Genomic DNA, 26,519 nt, shown 5'->3' with positions numbered 1-26,519 from the left:
CAAGAAAAGGAAACCGTGGGGCCTGCCCAGTGGCGCAGTGGTTAAATTCACAGGTTCCGATTCTTGGCGGCCTGGGGTTTGCCAGTTCAGAGCCTGGGTGTGGACATGGCACCGCTTGGCAAGCCATGCTGTGGTGGGTGTCCCATGTATAAAGTAGAGGAAGATGGGCATGGATGTTAGCTTCCGGGCCAGTCTTCCTCGCAAAAAGAGGAGGATTGGCAGTAGTTAGCTCAGGGCTAATCTTCCTCAAAAAAAATAAAAAGAAAGAGAAAAGAAAAGGAAACTTCACTACAGAGTTAGTGATTCTAGGAGATTTCATGGATGTGAAAAAAGTTTCTGAAGAGTAGGTGCAGAGAAAGAAAGGAACCAATCGTATTGTTGAGATGATAAGGAATGAGCAAAATTACAAAAGTACAAAAGCAAAGGATAAATTAAAAAGACTGAAGAATCCCTTTCTTACAGGAATAGAATGTTTTATGTCATCATTTACTATTTTAGAATATTTACCAAAATGTTTCCATTACTCTAACTCATGTGTATCAAACATTACAGTAAAAAGTTGTTACATCTCACTGTCTTCATTTCACTGCAGTTATAAGTTCTACCCCACTTTTACAATCATTAAAACTAATTAATTTTTACATCGTCTTGACATAACTACTAAACAATTTTATGTGATCATTTGTGATAAAAGGAAAATTCAGAAACAATTTATGTCTTGCTATAGCCTGGTCCATACTAATTAAAATTGAAAAGACGATTGGATTAAAAATTACCCAACAAAGTGGCTTGATTGATTACAATTAGTCTATTAGTCTGACATATCACTCATTCAGTCTAGTGGCTAAAAGTTATGCTGAGAATTATCTTGATGTACTTCTACTTTGGGTTATAATATTTGTGTCAGAAATTTTTACCAAAAAAAAGTTTTCCTGACTAAATGACAATAATTATGCTTACTAAAATAAAGCAAAATAATTCTATGATTTGAACCTAATTTTAGATGGAGAGGAGATTCTGAGAGTGAAGATTCTGGAAGTGAAGCAGCTTACCCTGCCACTCACCCAGTGTTTTTCTCTCTCCCTTTGGTTTCATTTGTTTTTTACTGTGACATCAGCACAAAGGCCACAAAAATATGCTTACTCCTTCCTCCTTCTGAAAGAAAAGAAACAAAGCAATGTTCTTGTTTCTTTTTTTTTTTTTGAGGAAGATTAGCCCTGAGCTAACATCCGGCAATCCTCCTCTTTTTGCTGAGGAAGACTGGCCCTGAGCTAACACCCGTGCCCATCTTCCTCCACTTTATATGTGGGACACCTACCACAGCATGGCTTGCCACTCGGTGCCGTGTCCTCACCCGGGATCTGAACCAGCCAACCCCAGGCACCAAAGCAGAACATGTGTAGCTAACCGCTGCACCACCAGGCCGGCCCCAAAGCAATGTTCTTAATTACAAACAAAACATTTTGTTTCAAATTTTCACTCAACCAAATTGAGACAGTTTGACATCTTCCAGATTATCCTTACAAAACTCAAAGATTAAAGGGACATAGTTATTAAAAACACAAACAAAAAGATTAAAGAAAGCTAATTTTCTAAAAAACAGGTTTCTGATCCTAATCATACTAGTAAAACCAAGTAATTTGATAGGGACCCATTTGCCTTCATCATACACAAGAACCAAAAATAAATAGAGTTTGTGAGTTAGAGCTCGCCGTCTTGGAACACCACTGCCATGTGAAGAATTCCAGGCCCACTACTGGAGTCACAAGGCTCAGCTCACAGCCAGCACCAACTACCAGATATATGGATGAGGCCATTTTAAACAAAGCAGGCTCTGCGAAATCACTAAATCAACATACTTACCTCCATTCACCCAGTGAGATCAGCTCAAGCTGCTAAATCAAAAAACCATTGGCAAAGAAAACGATTACGAGTTTTAAGCTTCCCTGTTTAGGGGCTGGTTTGTTTCACAGCCATCAATAACTGATGCACTAATTTATGAAGTTTCTATAAATATTAAATGAGTGAATGTTTCTACAATGCGCATGACAGTAGCCAGCACATTGTAAGCGCTCATTAATATCAGCATAGCGTTTTTTTTACTTCTGCCATTAATATTTAAGGATGGTAAGTATGACTCTAATAACGTATCCTTTATCTACAATTTGGGGGAATAAAACGTAAGAGGTGGTGCAAATCCGGGGAATTGGGATTTGATATCTAAAACTCGCTTTGCCTCAATTTGCACAATGACCGTGGGATGTCAGTACTCATCTGGGTCTTAATTTCCTCTTCTACAGAGTGAGAGTGGTGCTGGGGTAGCCAAGAGCCTTCCTATCTGTGTATTCATGAGCTTACATTGTTCAGATAACCTAAGGTTACCTCATAAAGCACTAAAGCTTTTTCTTTTCATTTTAAAGATATTGTGGATATTTTATTAAAATACGTTATGTTTCCTGACCTTGTTAATCAAAGTGTGATCAGCATCGTGGAGTCATTATTGAATGACTCCTGATTGCTGTCAATACTTTTGCAAGTATGAAGATTGCTTGTCCCCAAAAGAAATGTTGAAAGTTCGAAGGCTATCTGTGTCTACACAAAACACAAAATTCTCCCAGACTGTTGTACTTCGGTGATTACTTGTATCTGCTTAATTTTGTAATTCTGTGTTTTTATCTATAACTTTTAGAATGTGATTGTCTGGCTCTTATCCCAAACATTAAAAAAATTAGTTTCTCTGTTGTTGTAGGCTGGGATGGAATAAAACGAAGACCTTCAGGACTATGCTAAAAACAGACTGTAGAGAAGCAGCAATTAAGGCCCGGAGGTTTCTTTCTTCAAAACAAACAAGCAAACTCAGTGAAACATGCATACAGATTAATGCATGCAATTTATATAGATACAGAAAAGCATGTAAATGTGAATAATAACAAAGTTAATGCTTAATGTATTTAAAACATATTTAAAAAAACAAAACCTTGCTAGCAGCTTAAAAGTACCATTTGTATACCTCTTAATCACACATCCTTTTCTGAAGATAATATCTGTGTATGCATAGATGTGTATATACATATGTACATACGTAGGTACAAATACACATACATACATATACGCATGCATATGTGCGCATACACATACTTGGGAAAAATCATGCCCTTACTATTTCAAGCAAGTTTACTGCATACACACCTTCCCCACATGTATACATACATACATACATTTATGTATGTAATTTTGTCTGTTTTTGAATCATACATAAATGGAATTATATTGTACCTATTGTTCTACGATTTGCTTCCTTCTAACCCGTGTGGTTATTGAAATTCATTCAGGTGATTGCACATAGCTGTTGTTCCCTCATATTTACTGAATTATGGTATACCATTTACGACTATACAACAATTTTATTTGTGCTAATCTTAACAAATATCTGGGCTGTTTCCATTTGGGATTTTAATACACAGTGCTGCTATGTGCATTGTATGTGAGTGTCTTAGCTCAGGCTGCTATAACAAAAATATCATAGACAAGTTGGCTTAAACTATGAAAATTTGTTTCTCACAGTTCTGGAGGCTGGAAGCCTGTTAGCATGGTCAGGTTTTGGTGAGTGCCCTCTTGCTGGTTTGCAGATAACCATCTTCTCCTTGTGTCCTCATATGGCAGAGAAAGAGGGAGAGCTCTAGTCTCCTTCTCTTCCTACATGGACACTAATCTCATTCATGAGGCTTCCCTGTCACAACCTTTACCTTCCAAAGGCCCTACCTCTAAATACCATCACACTGGGGATTAGAGCTTCAACATATGAGTTTTAGGGGGACACAAACATTCAGTCCATAGCAGCAAGAATTTCCCTAGATTTAATTGGAGTGAAATTGTTGCGTTTTAAAATATGAGCATATGCAACTTTACTATATAATGCCACACTGGTTTCTGAACATGGTTGTACCAATTTTTTCTTATCAACAGTGTATGAGAGTTCCAGAAACTCTCCAAGTCTTACTACAAAAACTCACCAAGTCTTGGTAGTGTCTGATTTGAAAAATTCTGTCTGTCAGGCAGGTGTGTAATAGCATCTCAATATGTTTGTAATTTGTAATTTCCTTGATGATTAATGAAATTGAGAATTTTAACTCATGTTTGTTGACCACTTGAGTTCTCTTTTGTGCAGTGACTCTCAATTTTGTTCCATTCATCTATTTAATTTTTTCCTAATTGTCTTAATTATTATAAGGCGCATCTTTCTAACTTGTTCTACTTTTTCAAGAACACTAGGCCTATTTTCAGAATTTTTTACTTTTCAATAAATTTTTAAATGAATTTGTCTAGTTCCACTGTGGAGGATAAAAAAGCCTACTGGAATTTACTGAGATTGATTTGAATTTGTAAATAAATTTGAGGAGATCTGATGTCTTTATAATATTGAGACTTCCAATCCACGAGCAAGATATCTCTCAATTTATTAAGAATTATTTAATGCATCTCAATATATTTTTATAAATCTTTTCTTTGAGTTATGCAAAATTTTCTTAAATTTATTTCTAGGTGTTTCATATATTACCTTCTTAGAATAATGACTTTCAGCTAAGCCTTTTGTTTCTTTTTGTTTCCTTTCTACTCTGGCTAAGACCTCCAGTATATAATTAGACACAAATGACAATAAATGGCATCTTTGTTTTGTTCCAGATCTCAAAGGGATACATTTGAACATTTTCCCATTGAATGTGATATTTGTTATAAGTTGTTTTTGCTGATATTTTTTATTAGAGAAGGGAAATTCTTTTCTTTTTATAGTTTAATAGTTTTATCATTTATGGATATTTAATTTTACCAAAAGCTTTTTCTGCCTCTAGTAAGATAATCATAAACATTGCTTTGCTCTTTTACCAATTCATATAATGTCAAATGATTGCTCTCCTAATATTAAACCATCTCACATTACTTGGACAAACTAAAATTGGTCATTTAAAAAATTTATGTCTTTATGTGTTCAGTTTTCTAATATATTGCTTAGGGCTTTTATATATATGCTTACTACTGAGGATGGTCTGTAGTTTCCCGTGCTTACATAGTTATTGTCAGATTCTACTATCATAAAAAAGTCTACCTTCATAAAATACGTTAGGAAATGGTCTTTTTCCTTTACTCATTAACAATTTTTTAATTGAAATTATTTATTTCTCAAATATGTGTTAGAACTTACCACTGGAGAAAAATGAGCCATAAGTTCTCATGATGATCAGATTTTGGTTACTGAATCAATATTTTAATAATGAGACTATTAAATTTTTCTATTTTTTTGAGTCACTTTTATATTCTTTATTTTTCTTGTAATTTGTTCTACTTCATTTAAATTATCAATATATTGACATAATTTTTATAACATCATCTTATTAGCTTTATTGTCTCAGCTCTTAAAATAAAAGCATTTTTTTGGGCTGGCCTGGTGGCGCAGCAGTTAAGGTCGCACATTCGTCAGTTCGGATCCAGGTGTGGACATGCACACTGTTTGTCAAGCCATGCTGTGGCAGGTGTCCCACGTACAAAATAGAGGAAGATAGGCACAGATGTTCTCTCAGGGCCAATCTTCCTCAGCAAAAAGAGGAGGATTGGAGGCAGATGTTAGCTCAGGGCTAATCTTCCTTAAAAGATAAATAAATGAATGAAAGCATTTTTTCCCCTTTGAAAATGGTTATTTGTGTCTTCATTGTCCTTTTCTTGATGCCCCAGCACTGATGTGCCTAATTTGGGGTTCTTTTAATTGAGACAAAAATATATTCTGATACTTGTTTTTCCTATTCTTTTCCTGATTTTCTGTTACTAACAACCAAAACTATTCCTTAAAAATTTTCTCTCTCTCAGGTATACAATTATCATTTATTTAAAAATATCCAAAAATGCAAAGTGTTGGACAGTGATTATCTTATAGATGTTATGGCTTTGAGAGAATTGCTTCTTATAATACTCTTGTTGAAGAATATTAGGCCTTCTTAGAGCTTAAGTAACTTGCTAGTGGTTAAATAGTTAAGTAATACAGCCAGGATTCAGAGCCGGGTTTGTCTGAAACTAACCCTGGACGTGTCCACAGCTACAGTGGATTGCCTTAAGAAACGCACGAGGTAATTGCAATCCCTAAAGGTCCAAGGAGAGCTACTAAACTACTTGATCAAAGAATTAATAAGGCCAAAGTAAAACCAAAAGTAAATTATGAGTTCTGAAAAAAGAAGTAGATATAAAATGTAAAAGAGTTCATATTCTTACATTTTATAACAAATACTTGAGTTTTTGTCTAAGTAGTGTGAAGAATGGCCCGTACAATTTAGTGTAAACAATTCAGTTTTAGTAAAAATGATGATAATATGTACGCTATTTAATAGTCTCATCATAAACATACTGTTTGTGGGTAATTAAATGTATAGTATGTCAATTTATGATTTATAAATGTAGATAATCTCAGTGTCATTTATTGAAATTATTTATGTTTGCCAAATTTTTAATGAGAAAAAATCTCCAGATGCTTTTATATAATGTTAGGCCTGGCTATTAAGTCTTGCTTTCTGTTGTTGTATAGTCCTCAGGTTTGGTAGACAAGAATCATAAAAGGGAGTAAGTAAGATTAAAGGGATGAAGAAGTCACTGCATCTAATGAGCACACACGGTGTTCTGTCAAAGCAAATTAGCCCATGATGCTAATAATTAACTAGGCTGCCACTTGTTCTAGGAGCTTGCAGTGCCGTGAGCCAAGGAAGCATAATAGAAAACTGTCAACAAAATTAGAAGCCTGCTTTAATTTCATATTTATCACCATCTTGTCATCTGTGATAACACTTCATCATACACGTGCTAATGCCTGGAGTGATCGAAATTAAATTCACTTAAATAGAAGTATTGTGCAGGACCAGTAAGTGCAACAAACAATAAGGTGTACACGTTAGAATGAATTTGTTCCAGTTTGAAAATAACAACACTACCATAATGTCGAAGGCTTCCCTTTCTTCAGTGCTATCATACGTTTCCATGACAGGGAAATACACCCCATTAAGTCTATTGGTAGTAATGCACACATAGTAATCTTTTTCGCATGTTGTATTTTGTCATCTTAGGATTTCACCCTAGTCTCATTTTAGAAAAGAGCCCTAGGTAAATGTCTTTTTGAAAAGGTGTTGTGAAGATAGAATATTTACCGTCAAGCAACACAAAATAAAAATGCAACTGAATAATGTAGAAACATGATTAATCATATCACAGCAGTGAATCCAATTCAGAGCCAAGGGGAAATTATAAAATATATATAAACTGTGCATTCACTTCATGTTCCTAAAAAAACATAGTTCTTTATTTTGATAACCATCTTTGGCCAGGAGTTAAAGCTTGATTCCATTGCCCTCAGAGAGAGGGTGTCCATCTCCCCAGAATAATCAACTGTAGTCTTCCCTGCTCCTTAACTGGGATCCTATAATTTCTTCCAATCCGAAAGATGTTCCTTCTGCCCTCTATCTATGCTAGCCTTATCTAACTCACCCCTATAAAATTATATGAAATTGCTCCAGTTCAAACTACCTCTTTGCTCTAAATTCTTATTGCATTCGTAACCCCTCAATCTGTATTTGCTTCACACATGTTAGCTTTATTTCCCCAAATTATAAGTTTTTTAAGAAATATGATAGTTTGTTTTCTCCCCCACAGTATTTAGGGCAGTGATGAATATAGCACAAATGCTCATATATTCTCATTGAATTTATTTTTTCTAATCATTGTAAAACTTGAGAAACCTCAATATATAACACTTTTTTTCTACCCAATTTCTGAACTGAGAAATGAAAAAAAACAGCATATTTAGGACAAAATCTCATCTTCATTACCAATGAAACAGATATCTTGGCATGTGGCTTGAGTATTAAGACAAAATGAGTTTCCTAATTCTGATTGTACCCCATTATTAGACTGATTAGTCACGAGTAGGCCAGCTCCTTCCTGTCTTTTTGTTTTTGGGAGTCTGCACTCAAGGGACCTGCTCTATGTTCTGTTTTTCTTATAAACCATAAAGTACAGAAAAGCAGCACAGAAGGATGCTTCTTGTGCATGTACTACTAAGATGAAAAAAGAGGAAGGAATTAAGCTACTCATGACCACTTCCTCTTTTCAACCTTACCAGTCAGCTAATAGATGAATGAGTGAGAGGGTAGAGAGAGGCCAAGATTTTTGTTTTAATAGACAACCCTCCACATGGAAGAACCGTTGAGTAAGAGCTCTTCCCCAGCACTATTACCAAAGCAAATAGAATAATGTGTTCACGCTAGCAATGGTGATTTAAGATTATTGTTACAATTTAGAGATTTTTTTTTAATTCAAGGAAATATTCTTGGCAGCTTTCAGTAACCAAATATATTTTGTTCCCAGTCAATTTGGAAGAGCAAGTTCAAAATCTATAGGCGATCCTAATTTGGCGTGTTCAACTTATTCAAGAATAATGTTATGAATGTGTTCAATTCTCACATAGGACATGTGATATGTGTGTTTGCATAATGGTATTAAGCATGTAATTAACAGTGCATGCAGTCTGAACAAAATCTTCATCTATATCAGCAAGAAAAATAATTACATTGACATTGGTAGTGGATAAAAGTAGTCAAATATCATATTCAGATCTTCTGTAATTCAATAATATAAAGTTTGAATATGTAAAAGAAACTAAACTGTCAGTAGAGAAAAATTGTCATCCAAACTACAACAGGAAAGTTGGTTGAATTATTTAACTATGTCCTTTGTAATTTAGGGTATTCTTAAATTATTGTTCTATTTATGAACATACAAAAGATTAGAAGACAAATAAATGATAACAGCTGATAATAGCTATGGAAAAATTCTGCAATACCAACAAGACCTAAAAAAAACAACAGAGTGTATTTGTTCCCTCCGTTTTAACAGAAGTTCAAACATTTTCTGAGGGTCTACCACTGGCATGATATTTGCGTGTGTGTGGCATTTTGGAATCTACACGTAACCCTCAGAGATGTCCCTTTTTTGGGAAAGTGCTTTTTGCGTGTGGATAGCTAATCAATTGGTCCTCTATGATATCAACCAGGCTTAGTTTCCTTTTGAATCATGCTAGCCTATTTGTCAATGTATATAGATTCATTGAGTCACTTTGCTCCCCAAACAATGATTATAAAGGAGCTAGTCTCAGAAAAGAATTAAACTCATTTGTTCTGGATCTGAAAGCAAAGGACAACATGGATGGACCTTGAGGATATTATGCTAAGAGAAATAAGGCAGACAAAGTCAAATACCTATGATTTCATTCATAAGTGGAAGATAAAAATAACAAATGAATGTATAGATATACAATTTAGATTAATGCTTACAAGAGGAGAAGGGAGGAGGGAGGAGGATGAAAGGGGTAAAAGGTACCTGTGTACAGTGATGGATGGGAATCAGTCTGTGGGTGGTGAACATGGTGCAGTCTACACAGAAATCAAAATATATGATGTACATCTGAAATTTATATAATGTTATAAACCAATATTACCTCAATACAAAATAATAATAAATAAAAAATTATCATGGAAATATATTCTTGCACCATATAATCCTCTGTGGTAGGATTTCTGAATGAATTGTGCATTTGAATTAGCTTACTACACCAGTTTATGTGTGTCGTAGATGAATGAACGATTAAATGAATTAATAAATGTATAAATGGACATCTCTTGTGTTTTGTAAAACCATGCTTTTGAATGACAGACCCTGGTGAGAACACTTGGAGGTACAACATACGCCGATTCCTTCTAGCTACGATCAGTCAAAGCACATTTCCAACCTCGTCACTGTTTTTATATGATGCCAGTATTTTGGGTTCAACAATGGAAATAAATCCTGATTTTCCTCTGCTATTTATACTAACCATTCCCAAGTCTACATTTACAGCTACATTCTCTCTTCTGAACTCCAGATGTATTTTTCAACTATCAAATAAAAATTTATACTTGCATACTTCTATCTATATTGTATAGATGTTGTTTAGATATTGTATCTATACTTGTATATCCTGAGAATGTTTGACATACGAAGTACTTGTCCTTAAACTCATTATGTTTCTCCAACCTACTATTCTTCCCATGTTCTGTATCTTATTTACTGGTATTATCCACCTAGCTACACAAACAAGAAAACTAAACACAATACCTTAGCCCTTCTCCTCCTCCACTGCCTGTATCAAATTAATTGCTTCTCTCCTAAACCAGTGGAGAAGTGAATGGGCTTTAGAATCAGACAATCTGTAGTTAAATCCCTCACCTTGATTTTCTCTGAGACTTACATTCCCTATTTTTAAATGTCTTTAAAAAATAACTTTAAAATAAAATTTGTCATTTAAAAATATCTACTTGAATCAAAGAAGAACTAAATAGAGATATTCCATATTCATGGATATCAAGACTCGATATTGTCAAACGTCAGTTCTTCCCTTCTTAATATATAGATTCAGTGCAACCCCAATCAAAATCTCTGCAAGTTATTTTGTGGATATTGGCCAACTTATCTTAAAGTTTACATGGAGAGGCAAAAGACCCAGAATAGCTAATGCAATACTGAAGGAGAAGAAGAAAGTTGGAGGACTGATGCCACCCAATATCAACTTACTATAAAGCTATAGTAATCAATACAGTGTGATATTAGTGAGAGAATAGACAAATAGATCAATGGAACAGAATAGAGAGCCCAGAAATAGACCCACATCAATATAGTCAACTGATCTTTGACAAAGGAGCGAAAGCAATACAATGGAACAAAAGATAGCCTTTTCAACAAATGGTGGTGCAACAACTGGATATCCACATACGAAAGAATTAGTCTACATCCTTCACAAAAATTAACACCCTTCACAAAAATTAACTCAAAATGGATTACAGACCTAAATGTAAAATATCAAACTATAAAACTCCTAGAAGATAACACAAAAGAAAACCAAACGACCTTGGGCATGATGATGACTTTTTAGATATGATATCAAATGCACAATCCATGAAAGAAATAATTGATAAGCTGGACGGTATTAAAATTAAAAATTTCTGCTCTGCAAAATACAGTGTCAAGAGAATGAGAAGACAAGCCACAGACTGTTATAACACATTTATAAAAGACACATCTGATGAAGAACTGTTGTACAAAATGTACAAAGAACTCTTAAAATTCAGCAATAAGAAAACAAACAACTCACAAAAAATGCGCCAAAGACCTTAACAGAGACCTCACCAAAGTAGATATATTGATGGCAATAAGCACATGAAAAGACGCTTCACATCACATATCATCAGAGAAATGCAAATTAAAATGAGATACCACTACATACCTATTAGATTGGCCAAAATCCAGAAAACTGATAACAGCAAATGCTGGTGCAGATGTGGAACAAGAACTCTCTTTCACCGGTGGTAGAAATGAGAAATAGTACAGTCACTTTGGAAGACAGTTTGGCAGTTTTGTACAAAACAAAACATACTCTTAACATAAGGTCCAGCAAATGTGCTTCTTGGTATTTACCCAAAGGGGTTTAAAACTTATGTCCACGTAAAAACTTGCCCATGGATATTGATGGTAGCTTTATTCATAATTGCCAGCACTTGGAAGCAACCAAGATAACATGTCTTTCAGTAGGTGAATGGATAAACAGTGGTACACCCAGACAATGGAATATTATTCAGCACTGAAAAGAAATGAGCTATCCAACCCATGAAAAGGCACAGAGAATCCCTAAATGCATATTACTGAGTGAAATAAGCCAATCTAAAAAAGGCTACATATTGTGTGATTTCAACATATGACATTCTTGAAGAGGCAAAATTGGAGACAGTAAAAAATCAGTAGCTGTCACGGATTGGTACAGGGGGAAGGGTGAACAGTTGGAGCACAGAGGATTGTGGGGGCAGTTAAAGGAGTCTGTATTATACTATAATGTTGCTTACACATCATTATACATTTGTCCAAACCCATAGAATGTACAACACCAAGAGTAAAGTATAATGTATCTTTGGACTTTGGGTGACAATGCAGGTCCATCGATTGTAAGAAATGCACCACTCTGGTAGAGAACGTTGATAATGGGAGAGGCTATGTATGTGTGGGAACAAGGGGTAATCTCTGTACTTTCTTCTCAGTTTTGCTGTGAACCTTAAACTGGTCTAAAAAATTGTCTTAATAAAAGGATTATCTACTTTATAGAAATTTGGGAGGAATAAATACAATAATGTGTGAAAAGCAACTACTACTATGCCTAACAGGCAGTACTCAATAAAGATTAGTTATTTTATACCTATTATCACTATTATTAAATATGTTTCAAACCCATCTACTCATTCAGGCTTTTCTGCGTCTCCCATAGGTTAACCAAACTCACCTTTCTACTGGAACACTGCAATAACTTAGTACTACTCTATCTCCTGTTTTCACTCTTGAATGCTCCCATCTGTTACACTCTGATTTCCCTTACCTTCAGGGCTTTAACATGATTTTCTTTTCTCTGCTTTAATCCATCTTCTCTTCTTGTCCTAATCTTTCTAGCATCTACTCATGCCTTGGTTTGTAAATTAGACATCAATTTCTCTGAAAGTCCTTCTCTGACCCACATCCTCCTCCAATAGAAAATATTTCGTATGATTATCATTCAATATATTCTACAAAATTTATCTTCCTGCCCTCTTTTCTACATTCCCCATTAGATTGTAAGATTCTTGAATTCTGGAACCATGTCCGTCAGGTTAACTATTATATTCTCTGTGCTTAGCCTGATGATCATCACAGAGTTACTTAATAAACAGTTTTTGAATGAATTAATGAATGTATAAATGAACTCCTAATCTATTTATTCCTGATAAGCCATTATTAAGTGACAACAGATTCTGGCTAGAGTTTCCAGGACATCAGACATTCTGATTCTTCTCCTTGGAAGCTGCTAGAAGCTTTTTTGTTGGTTGATTTTATTTTTAATAATAGAATTTCATAATGATCAACTACAGATCTCTTAGATGTTGTTTCCCAATTCTATTCTACTTGTTACATTGTGATAACTCTTTATAAATGTTAGAATTTAACAATACTTTCCCAACAATTAGTATTAGTTATCTATGAAAGCAAAATTTCCCTTTGGGCTTTTGGAAAACAACTTCAGGGAAATAAATTTCCATTAGTGCTTTAAAGAGGTTTAGCATATGATATAGAATGTAGTAAAAAATATATACAACTTTAGAATGGTACACACTGAGATTGCAAACCTTCCATAGCACTTAAGAGATCACGTTTTCCTAAAATATACACCACAATGAGAGAATTCAGTCCTTAGGACTTCCATCTGGCAGACCTGATGAACAAAGGCCATCAATCTGTTCTCAAAAATAGCTGGATGCTTAGACTCAAAACTTGTGAAAACATCTCTTATTTGTGATGCTTTAATACGCCTCTCAGACTTCCTATCTTTCAAGGTGTAAGGTTAAGGAAATGACTCTGCATCTGCTGATTGGAAAAATAGATGAGGAAGACAATCAGGCAGAGTTACAGAATCCGCCCTCTGTTATTTACACTTGGAGCAAAGGGTATATATCTTTCAGTTCAAGCTGATTCCACCCTTTATGCCTGGTTCTTTTTTCCTGCAGTTCTGTTTCATTTTATTTAATGATTACCTCCTTGAAAGCAATCACCGTTAGATTCATCCTTCCCATTTCCCCTTTTATTGGTCTCATAGTTTCCGAACTGCTTTTATATTTACTTTCCCAGATGCCGAACTCTAGGACAACAACTCCTATGGGTAATGTTTGTGTTAAAAGTTCAATTTTAATGTTTTCTAATATGAGGAATAGAACTTGCAAGAGAGTGCCATATTCCTCTTAAGAATCCTCTATTTTCCTTCCTCAGGATGTACATAAAAGTGACACAAACTGTTCACCACATCAGTGTTCTCAGAAGTATTTTTCTTGAAACACTAACCCCTTGGATGTTAATATGGTCAAAGACATTTAAGAAATATATTTTAAAAGTTATATGCCTCTTTATTGTAAGACTTCTCAGAGGCTTTAATAAGCTAATGTAAATAGTGAGTCTGCAAGACAAGAAAATGTAGACATTTCCAAAATTTATTTGCTACTTTGTTTCAAGTCCTCTCTGAACAGTTTGTGGAACATTTAATAGGAAAGCCTGCACTATATACACTGTATGGCAGCCATCCAGTAACTTTTAATTATTATCTAGTTTTTAATTCAATCAGGCAAAACCTTTGGTAAATTACTGCACTAGTAGTAAGTGCCCATGAGCTTTATTCAGTACAAGCCAGTTCATTTTCCATTTGAATTTCAAAAATTTGTATGAAAACTTGATACATAGGGGCTGGACCCGTGGCTGAGTGGTTAAGTTCGTGCGCTCCACTGCAGGCGGCCCAGTGTTTCATTGGTTCGAATCCTGGGCGTGGACATGGCACTGCTCATCAAACCACGCTGAGGCAGCGTCCCACATGCCACAACTAGAAGGACCCACAACAAAGAATATAATACAACTACGCACCACGGGGCTTTGGGGGAGAAAAAGGAAAAAAATAAAATCTTTAAAAACTTGATACATAGAACCAAGTTCCCTAATTTTATTTATTGTTATATGTTACTCCAAAGAGTGAATCATGTAAAAAGGTCAAAAAAACTCCAATGCTATTTTTTCTCCACCAGCCACTAATATTTATTGGCTTCAGTTAGAAAGGTTGGAAGATCTACATTTATTCTACTCATATTTAATTCACTAATTCAGCCAATTCAACAGCCCCACTATATTACAAGTACTTTAATAGAAGTTTTGATTACAATGATGAAAAGTCAGAAACTCTGTTCTTATGGAAATTTAGGCCAGGGAGGAGGCAGGCCAACGACTCTCTCGAATACTGGATAACACTGCTGCAGTGGCGCCCAGCATGGTATCGCAGAGGAGGAAGAGACTAACTCTGCCTCGAGTCGTCAAGTCTGCTTAGACAAGGAAAGCAGTGTTTGAACTAATACCTGAAAGACCAGTAGACAGAAAAGTAGATATAGACTTCCAATAAAAGAATATATCACATCTAGGGATCTACAAATAGCTCTGTTTTTCTCAGGGGAACAGTCTGAGGAATTGAACAGCCTCTCCTGGACATTTTTAGCACATGGTGCCTATTATATACTTTGGCTTTAGTCTCTTTCAAAGACAGCATCTTAAATTGATCTCATAATTTTCTGATTTCTCCTTCACAAAGGGTGAGTACTGTGCTTACTGGCTGGATTCTTCAGGGCAACAGTGAGTCCCTGAAACAAGGCCGTAGCTAATGTATACACTCACAATATTATAGGGGAGAGTTGTGTGTTAGGATGAACAACATCATTATTATCTTGATATTAAACATAGAAAATGGAATAAGAAAATTGGAAGGGAGAGAAAATCGGAAGAGAGAATGAAAGTAAACAGGTAGGAGAGAGAGTAAACTTTTAGAGAGGACATCATATTCATTCCATCGAATGCTATAAAAGTATGAATTCTAATATTCAGTGTTAGTGAAAACTGGAAAACACACATACACACCTGCACTGTACTCTGAGTACTATCTTGGGCAAAAAAGAAAGATCTATCAATAGAATTATTAAGTATAAGACGTTTCTTCAGTTTAAAAGCAGAAGATAAAGACAAGTGCTCACATCAAAGTGCACAGACCGCACAGAGCAAGCTCATCTTCTTCCCAGCTGGAAATCGTTCTTATCGTTTCTTTGTCTCACTTACCCAAGATTCTCTCTTTTCTCCAACAAAAGCAATGCTCCATTGAAGTTCCCTAAAACAAGAAAAAGAGGATTAAGGAAACCAATGTACTGAACTAAACGGCAGGGTTTTCTGAACTTCTTGAAAGGCATTATCACTGAAATGTAAAAGGAGGATCTGAGAATTGTAAACGAAAAGACAAAGAATTGAAAAAAATTGTTTTTATGAAAGGCACTATAGCTGTGGACAGAGATAGGATGGAAATAATTGCTAACACTTCACAGCTATTTCTATGAGCCAAATAGTGTTCTCAACGCTGCATGTATTCAATACTTTAATCCTCTGAATGACTCTAACAGATAGGTTCTATTGTTGGCCCCACTTTGAGAATAAGGTATTCAGCCACGGTGGGGTTAATGCGAAGCTCTAGGTGACATAGCTAGGAAGTGACAGAGAATAAGTGAATTCCATGGTTTAGGATCGAGAATCTACAATCTTAATATTTATGCTAAACATATTTTAAATACTAAATGATAATATTTTTGTATGTTGAATACATTTTATAAAATATTTATTATTCCTTTAAAGATTGAATCTAGGTGTGTAAAAATAATTTCCTGGCCAACACATTGAGGTCATCTAGTTTGTCATAATTTGTATTCAAGACCATACATGAAATTATTGGTCCCATCATTAGCTGGTTATTATAATAACTACATAAGAAACAGGTAAAGCACCGTTTTTATTCTTCATGATTGATTTGTGGATATATCCATGTACAGACATATTTATTACATGCGTAATTCTTAAAATTCTAACCATAAGCCAAGATTTTAGAAAATAAATGAATAAGCAGAGAAAAACTAAAATAAATGTTCAAAAGGTAAAATGAAATCAATATTAAGTTAATGCATAATATGTAAGCCATAAGATCCTGTCTACTTGTTAGAAAAGAGTCTATAAACTTTGTTCCAAGAGTCTCATGTTTTATATATATATATAAAAGACAATTAGTAAATTTGTCAGAGGAATTATTGCTAGCAGAGAGAAAAAAAATAAACTTCTCCTATAGATTTTTGTAAAGTAGTGGCTACGGTCCAAGTGCTCAGGGAACAGGAGCATCCACTGCTTCCTTCATGAAACAAACAATGGATTTCATGTAGTTCTTGTTTTATAATGCGCTTTGTCGTAAACCGATAACACAATTCCAAAGCAGAATTCAGTAAGAATAATTTCTACATAGTGCCAGAATTATACGGTCCAAGTATATCACTCAATGATGTTATAGATTAACATAAAGATAAAATATATTTTACAAATCACAGTAAAATATATATTGGTATATATAAATTAAAAATACACTCACATATATATAATGAAACCGTCTATATGCTTACTGTGCCAGATGGACTCTGACATTTTCTATTCTGTTCTGATATCATTCAATATTTAAAAGTAGGCCAGGAACTACTCAATTAATTTCCTGACCCACAAATGGCTTGTGACCTATGGATTGAAAAATACTGACCTTGAGCGAATTTGAATCTCACATTACCTGTTCTGTTTCTTATAATAAAACCTGATAGATATTGAACAGAAATGAACTTGAGTTTTTGTGCCGTAAAATAGTATATGGGATATCAATATTATATTTTAATGATTAAAGAGAGACACTGTCACAATTTAGTGAAAGTTGCGATTCTGGCGAAAAGTTGTTACTATCTTATGTAGATACAGAAGGCTGAGAAGAATCTCTGACAAGATATGTGGTTACCCAAATTTCAGATGGAAGTGGGCCAAGGCAACAAATATGAGCCTGACTCCAGTCTAACTCAGAAAATCATTTCTAGTTCATTCTAACTCTAGGACAAATGGACAGTGAAGCCCCAGGGTTTTAGGACATTGACTACAGCCTCAAATATTTTATTCCCCAAATTAAAAATCTCAAAAGAAACTTGCTAATGTCTAACTTAAAATAGTGTGATATCTTTGTAAACTCAAAAATAAACTGAGTTGCAAAATGTGCCGTGTATTTGGGCGTGGAAATAGCTAATTCAGATTAGTGCAAGTAAAATGATACATTTGCATTTTACAAATGAGACCTACCCAAGAAAAACCGCCTGCTGGTGTCCTGGCTAACGAGAAAGTTCTTTTTAGAGCTGGTACATGGTAGGGGACCAAAAACTTGCTTCTAGAATTAATTAATTAATGAAGGAGAGTTAGATAGAAAATATCAATTGCTGGAAGTATTAAAAAAACGTGTTTTCATGACAGGATAACTTTTATAGAAGTGAACCACATCTACCTTAATTTCTATCTTTTAATAGAAAAGTAGGCTAAATCTGTACATTATTCTAGTGATCAAAAAATTCATAATTAGTGGGTGTTGAAATTGGCAAATACATTTTTAACTTAATGAAATATGAACAACCTTAGATAAAGTCTACAAAAATTTGAAACTGAAATATTCAATGCTGAATTTTTTAAACTATTTTATGAATTTTATGCTTTTATTAATCCAATTTCATCTTAAACTACTGATTAATGATTGAATCAACTGAGATCTTATGTGTAACTATAAATTCCATCATTACTGTCTTCATCACTTCATCTTTCCCTTCCACAAAGCAATACAATGAATAAATGATTTATTATTGACATCATACACTGTGAAAATGCTAGAAATGAATGTTAACAAATGAATATAGAATGATTACTACAAAGATGGTAAGAGTATAGTTTTGTCAGGGATTTGAAACAGCATTTGATGAGGCTTGAAATTATTATTGTTTACAAAAAGACTATGAAACACACATTTCTCTCTCTTAAAGATAGAAACTATGGCATTTTATCTTATAAGAAGGAAGAATTCATTATTCACAGTAAAGAACACTATAATAAAAATACTCCTTTTTTTCCTAGTGGAATTATAAAAATAATGAGAGTTGTTTATCATTTTCTCATGCATGAATATCAAAGTTAATGCCTGAAAATAAAATTTGTAAAAAGCAGCATTTAAAATTATACTGGCAACTGAAAAATTCCCTCGACATCATTAGAAGAATCTAAACTGATGTTTCCTTATTACTGTGCTCACAACTCCTCATTTTTTCATGCCTTACCAATGTCCTACATTTCATAAGAATATCTAAGTCAAAAGGAAAAATATGCCTTTAAAATGTATTTGCTCAAAATAAAGTAGCCTTGTTTTCTTTTGATTTTTGAAAATGTCCTGTTTCCATATCCTTTGAAGTTTAGAAATTAATCTCCACCAGTAATGAGCAGATAGGCAAGTGCTGATTACTTATTCTGATAAATCAATTTACTTATCTAATTATCATTTATTTTTTAAAAGTCTCTTAGACACATGCATTTTCACTTGAAGCAGGATTAGATTGTTAGCTTTTCCTAGCTGAAGCAGGCATAGGTCAAGCCAAACTATATTTTTCTCCAAAATAGAAAAACTTAAAACGCTATGTATAAATGTAAATTTATTGGGTTTATATCTATATATATATAATGACTACTAAATTATGTAAATGATACCATAATAGTTATCCTGAATAATAACAAGAGTGTATATGTACAATGGACACCCTTTCTGTTATGCACATGAGAAATGATTCTATTCCCATTTGTCATTTACTAAATCTTTAAGAAACTATGTCTGTTTTTCTCACATTCATTTGGGAGGTTTTCAGAAGAGCAGACTGTGAATAAAGTAAAAATCACTGCTGAAAATGAATTAGCACCATGTCTGAAAGAGGCAGACCTCACATAGGTGCCAAATGAAAGGCGTGATGACCCTCATAAACACCTTGTGTGAGTTAATAAGAGTGAAGGTTCATTTCCATAATGACTCCACATTTGCATCTGTTGTATACCACTCAGGGTGCACGATAATATAGGCTGTGCATGGTAGAAGTCAACTATGAATCAGACAGGTTGTGATTCTCATCACTTCGGTAATAAAAATGACCATGCAGACTTTCTATCTGGCCCAGCGCCCAAGTAACAACCATTAAATTGGCTTAACAACCACGTAGACTTTGAAGTATACCATCTGCTAGTCATCTTTGTTGCTACTTCCTTCTCCTTGTAACTACATAAACATTAATTTACCATCAAATATATACTTCCAGAAGGCCCACCTAGGACAAGGTGAAAAAGCAGATTCTCTCACTGTTTTCTACTTCTGCCACCAATATCCTCTGAGCCAAAGGAATAAGATAGCATGGAACAAGTTCAATTATGCAGAATGGAAAAGGCAAACTGTGAGGAGCAGTAACATACCTTTGGAGACTCTGCTGACCTGGAAAGTACAGATTGCAGCCTGGAAATCCAGTGGTTTTATTCTTCAAACACAACCACAGACTCAAGGCATGAAGATGAAGAGAAAAGGTCCATGTCTTAGGTAATGGCATACCAACAAAGGTAAACTATCCTTTTAACCATCATCGGAGGCCAAATTATTTCTTTGGGGAATAAGCTATGCATGGAATTTTTTTCTGTCCATTTTCTCATTACAGGAGGAACCAAAATGATACGGATTAGATAATATTAGTCAGTGAAAAGAAATGAACGTATAATTGACATTCATATATTCATATAAGGACTAAGCCATAGAATTTCAATATGTGCTAACATACTTTTAGAATTGAATACTAAAAGCAGCAGCATGATGTCCAATTCTGTCTTTGACTTGACTTATGTTCATTTTTACTCTGAAAAGATCACTTGATTAAGTGATAAAATGAGAAAAATGCAAAAAAGATATAGTTGATAGTTTCCATCTCTGCTTAAGAGAAACTCCCTATGTCAATTCAGCAAATGTGAAACTAAAGATGATGGAAGAGAAGGATATCCAGAAGAGGGAAAAAATGGAAACAGTAATGGATGGAAATACCAATAATCAATAATGCTCTGGTACATAATTCTTGGGGGCCTACAATAGAGAGGAAACCAAAAACCATCAGACAGATGGAGTGGCCCATCACAAGCTTTTTCCAGAAAGCTCAACAACTATATTTTCTTACTCAGAAAGCTCGTCCTATTTTATGACTCAACTTTTCTTTTATTACTGATGGTTTTCATATCTGTGAGCTCAGTCCTGTTCTCCCATTCAAACTCCAGCCATTATTTTCAATTGGTAGACTTTTGTTTGGTATCTTCCTGGCTTTTGAAACTCAACAGTAACCAAAGCTTCTCTGCCTCCAAAGAATCAATGCAGCCTTAATGAGTCAGGAAGACTTGGAAACTTTCTTTTAAATCTCTTTCAGCTGTCCTATCATTTTATTTCTACTGCCACTAGCGTTGTACTCTACCTCTTCAAGCCTGAATTGCTGAAATATTCAATTTGATGGTCTCTCAAACTCTAAATTCTCTGTCTTTATTCTGTGTTCTACTGTTGGACTAAATTAACTCAAATATGGTTGCCTGATTTGCAGTCTTTAGGGAGAGCTAATTTCCAACTACATTAAATGTATTATTTCTTTGCTTGACTTCATTTAAGTTTTAGCTAATATTTATTGAGCACTGAGCTAAGTGTTTGACAGGGATTATCTCATTTACTACCGGAGACTGTGGCAAATGTAGTAATGTTCCTATTTTAACAATATGGAAACCTAAGTTTACAGAGATTAAATAAGTTGCCCATGGTCAGTCATAGTTAGTAAAAGTAGAGTAAGTATTTAAACCCATATCAAAAGAGGAATGATAATTGCGTGATGTGATAGAGAAGTTAGTTAATGCTCCCATGGTAATCATACTGAAATATGTAAATATATCAAATCAACATGTTGTATACCTTACACTTACACAATGTTATATGCTGATTAAAAAAAAGTACAACAACAAAAAACTAAACCCATATCAACCTAACTTCAAACTTAGTCCTCTTAATCATTCTGCTGTATTGTTCCCACACCACTTTCTCAGCTTCACTTCTTCCTAGGGTCAACACATTTTCCCTACATTTAGAATCTCTCTCCCCAATCTTTCATCTATCTGTGTTTCTCTCTCCGTCTACCCTCCTTCTCTCCCCTTTCTCTCTCTACACACACACACACACACCCCTCCTTATGCCATCTTCCTTATATCGAACTCGTTCCTTATCCTTCATATTCTCTATTTAAATATTTCAAGACAAAGTTCAAGTCATTTTCAAGCTCTCCTCTTTCATGAAAGCTTTCATAAATACTTATCTTTATTAATTTCCCTATGTATTCAACTCTTACAGAACTCATAGTCTATCATGGAAATTATTATACAGTTTGCCTTGTATCATTCACTATTTTTTCTTGTATTCTTATCTCTACAACTCATTTAGACCTCTTTCAAGGTAAGGAACTTACAGTTCTCGATAATATGCTATACAAATGTAAGTTGTCATTTCTATTATTATGCTTCCGCATACTCTGCTGATACCAGTGTACTGAATATATAATGTGTACTCGCTGAGCTCCATTTTCGTTTATCAATGGCAGAGCTAGAACTTAAACATAGGCTTTTGATTTTCCAATTCAGTTGAATGAAACCACAACTTACAACCAGTTATAAATCTTTGGAACTAGAATCCTGGTAAAGGGAAGTTTGTTGTCCTCTACAATTTGAAGAGCAGAACACTCAGACCTGTTTAAATTCAAAAAGGGACAGGCAGATCTTTTATAAATAACAATCAAACAATTAAAATGTGCATCCACTGAAAAAATATTTAACATTGATATTCAGTGGATAAAGCCATTAGTATTCACAGGGAAATTACGAAGATGTAAGAAAAAACTATCAGTAAAACTATCCAATCCCAAGCTTCTGGAAAAAACAGAACTACAAAGGTAATTCTGAGAGAAAAGGAAGGATGTTTCTGCTTAGACTAAGAAAGAAGTTGGGTGTTGTCAGAAATATACTGGTAGGGGTCGACCCCGTGGCCGAGTGGTTAAGTTCGAGCTCTGCTTCAGCGGCCCAGGGTTTCGCTAGTTTGGATCCTGGACGTGGACATGGCACCCCTCATCAGGCCGCACTGAGACAGTGTCCCACATAGCACACCCAGAAGGACCGACAACTAGAATATACAGCTATATACTAGGAGGCTTTGGGGAGAAGAAGAAGAAAAAAAGAAGATTGGCAACAGATGTTAGCTCAGGGCCAATCTTTAAAAAAAAAAAATACTGGTAATGAAACTTTACCAACACTGTATAATTACCCACCAAAAATGTAATAAGACAGATTCCTGTCTGAAGAGGAGAATAAATTAATGAATTCTAAGCTTATTTCCAAACTTTTTCTTCTTGATTCTAAATTTATAAATTTTTGAGTGTCTGAAAATGTACGCAGTTGAAAACACAGTGTTGCATAACACAGAACAGAGATTCTTAACCCTGGCTACATATTAGATTTCCTAAGAGAGCTTTTTAGAAAATGTCAATGCTTAAGTACTATAGACTAATTAAACCAGAATCTCCAGGGACAGAATCTGAATGATCATATTATTTTAAATGGTGCCCAAGTGACTCCAGTGTGCATTCAGGAGTCAGGACCATGCCATAGAGCATGGCCTGGAAGTTATGAGGGTTGAGAATTACTAATTGGTTGCATGAGTCATGGAAAAACTATCAATTAGTCCCAATAACAGATATGACTTTGATCAGAGCCTTATCACAATAATGACATAGATGAATATTAATTAGATAGAATAAGTGAAAATCAATAAAATTGTGTTCTAGTTCTCACTTTTCTGTAAACATTTGTGGGGCCATGAGAGGCTAAGTCACTTCTTATATCTGAGCCTCCTGATGGCCAGAGCCACAGACATACATTCCAGGGTTGCAATAATGTTAAATCAGAAGATAGTAGGAAAAATTAGAGCCAGAAATAAAAATTATTGGTTGTGAATAAACTTCTGCCTTTAAGCATGTTTTTTAGGCAGTCCAGAGATTACTGCTCTTGATATAGTAAATTCAGATGAAAGTATGAGAAGCCCGATTTGATAAAAGTTGAAATCTAAAAATTAAAAACTACTAAAAGAATCTTTACTGCAAGTAATTAAAACACACATACACACAAATACCTCATAAATAATACTGTATCAGTTCAGTAATGGAGACTACACTGAAAACTCTTGAAGTTCTGACCTAAATCTGTAATATTTTAAACTCTAAGTTAAAGGCAATTTAATAAGGCTGTATGATGAGCTGAAAAAAAGAGACACAGACACTAGCTGCTCTGAATTCTTCAAATAAAATGTTAGCCTTTAAACGATTATAAAATTAATCAGAAACTTGTTTGATTATCAAAATTTTTGAACAGACATGCAATGTGATATAGCAAGAGCATAAAATACACTTCTCAGTGCCATGGAGAAAACTCTCAAAAACAAGAAGGGAAAAACCGTTAATTGGGCTAAATCCTGTGTTAATATTTAACATTCTATTTCCAAAGCAGCCTCAGTGAAAAGGCTTGGATCTTCTTCCTCTGCCCATGGATGTACAACACAATGTTTTCTAAGAAATTTGCTTTGGATGTGCCATCTTAAAGCTTGTACATCATCCTCCTGATTGGAATCTACAAGAGCAGTTTCATACTGAATTCCTCAGAATGTGTAAGAAAACTAGATTCCATGCCTTCCAGATCTTTTTGAGGAATTTCGCAGTCATTTTTTATTTGAATATGCCACTAACAGCTTCCCTGGATGACCACTACTCAGTGATCTCATGTTGTACTGTTTATGTGCATAACAAAATGTGCTTTTTTTGCATAAAAAAGCAAAATGCTTTGCTTCAGTAATTTTAAAGAGAAAGTTGAGGACTCTTCTTCAGTTAACCAAATCAAAAAAAGCACTATATTCATAATTATAGTCATGCGCCACATAATGACGTTTCAGTCAACGATGGACCACATATGATGGTGGTCCCATCAGATTAGTACCATATAGCCTAAGTGTGTAGTAGGCTATACCATCCAGGTTTGTGTAAGTACAGTCTATGATGTTTGCACAACAACAAAATCACCTAATGACATATTTTTCAGAAAGTATCCCCATCATTAAGTGATTCATGATTTTACTTAGTTTTACTTATTGGACAGACTTCAAAAACCACACAAAACATTCTGAAGAGCAAGTCTGGCTTTGTTACTGATAAGTTATAGATTATCTTATCCACTATACCAGATGAGCTGTCTCATTTACTCAATGGCAGTAAAGTGAATTTACACATAATTCTGGTAATTCTATCCAATTAAGACAATTGATTCAAACTGATTTTCTTTTTTTATATTTGCTGAGAGCCAGTGTTCCTTCTATATAACTCCCAGAGTCTACCGACTGACAACAAATTCACTATAAAAGGTTATCTTATTTTCCTAACTATCTTATCACTTGTTCCGGGATATTTTTAGTGTTGTTTGTAGAATACCCGCAGAGTTTCTGATTGATATCTTACTCCATTCCCACCTTTGTAAGGGAAGGAAGGGCGTAGGGTAGTAGAGATGCCTGCTTGTTTTGCACTAAGAACAAACATCACTCATCTCTTTCACTGCAGTAAGAATCTCAAAGTTATATGAAAATGAAACTATTTGGCCTACTTCCTATTGCTGGTTTGGCCAAAATATTTTGGAAAAAAATATTATTTTGATTAAGAATGAGTGAGGAATGCAAAAATAATTGAAGGACAAGGAGATTATCAAAGAAGTTATTCAATAAAATTTAATATAACTGAGAGATAACCTTCTAGATTGAAGTGGCCAACAGAGTGTCCAGCAGTGTGGATAAAAATAGACCTATACTGAGGCATATTATGCGAAACTTTAGAACATGGAAGATCAAGAGAAGTTTCATTAAATTGCAAAAATTAAGGGGGAAAGAAAACTCATGTTCACGTGCAAGGGATCAACATTCAAAAAGGCAACAAGGCTTCAGGCTTCCAAGAAGCTATAAGATCCTAGAGTAAAACTTTCAAAAACTGAAGGAAAATTATTTTCAATCTTGAATTTCATTGTCAGCCAAACTATAAATAAAGTGTAAGAGTAGAATAAAGAGATTTTTAGACAAGCAAAGTCTGAAAAAATTATCTTTCCCATGTACTCACCTGAAAGAAGGTTCTGGAGGATTTGCTCTTAAAGTGATTCAATAGCCAAAATCAAGAGGACATGGAACCAACTAAATAGGGACTCCAACAAGTGAGACACATGTTGGAAATATCAAGATGACAGTGAAGAGAGATTCTAGAATAACAAATATTAACCAGGTGGTGGGAGGATTGTTTTGTGCCAGTCTCTGCCTGTCAATAGTGATGCTATAGGCTAGAAATGCCAGGAAGCACTCACCTGTGCCCACCAGGAGCCCCCAAAGGCACGTCTCCTTTTCGAGCCAAAGCTGTGACTGGATGGGCCCTTGTGGTTCCTATTATGATTGCAAGACACACCTCTACAACAACCATCAAGGAATTTTGAAAAAAAAACACAAGCCTTAATACTTACAAAGCCTGGTGGGTACATGCCATGCTGGGGCCACATAGCAAGGTCACAGGTAGCAAGAGAGAGAGCACAGGGACCTGGGCTTCTGCCTTTATTGAGTGGAGGGTGGCGTGCTTAGCATTTCAAGGGTTTGCTCTTTATTGGTGTAAGACATAAAAGAGGAAATTAAAGCATGGGAAGGGCAAAATAAGCCATCAAATGGCCAGTTATCTAAGTCACACAGAGATCTCTAAAACAAAGGGCAACTTCAGGAGTGGGGTGGCCTGACTGTTTATCTAGTCATGTAGCTGGCAATAAGT

General features: G+C 34.8%; 1 pseudogene; it reads right to left on the bottom strand.

Annotated features, from left to right (window-relative positions):
- LOC100069308 (ATP-dependent Clp protease proteolytic subunit, mitochondrial pseudogene) overlaps window positions 1–26,183 on the bottom strand; it is a 60,567-nt pseudogene extending 34,384 nt beyond the window's left edge.
- Window positions 26,184–26,519: the final 336 nt, after the last annotated feature.

This window comes from Equus caballus, chromosome 2, assembly GCF_041296265.1.
Source record: "Equus caballus isolate H_3958 breed thoroughbred chromosome 2, TB-T2T, whole genome shotgun sequence".
NCBI lineage: Eukaryota > Metazoa > Chordata > Mammalia > Perissodactyla > Equidae > Equus > Equus caballus.
This window is presented reverse-complemented; position numbering and strand designations above follow the sequence as displayed.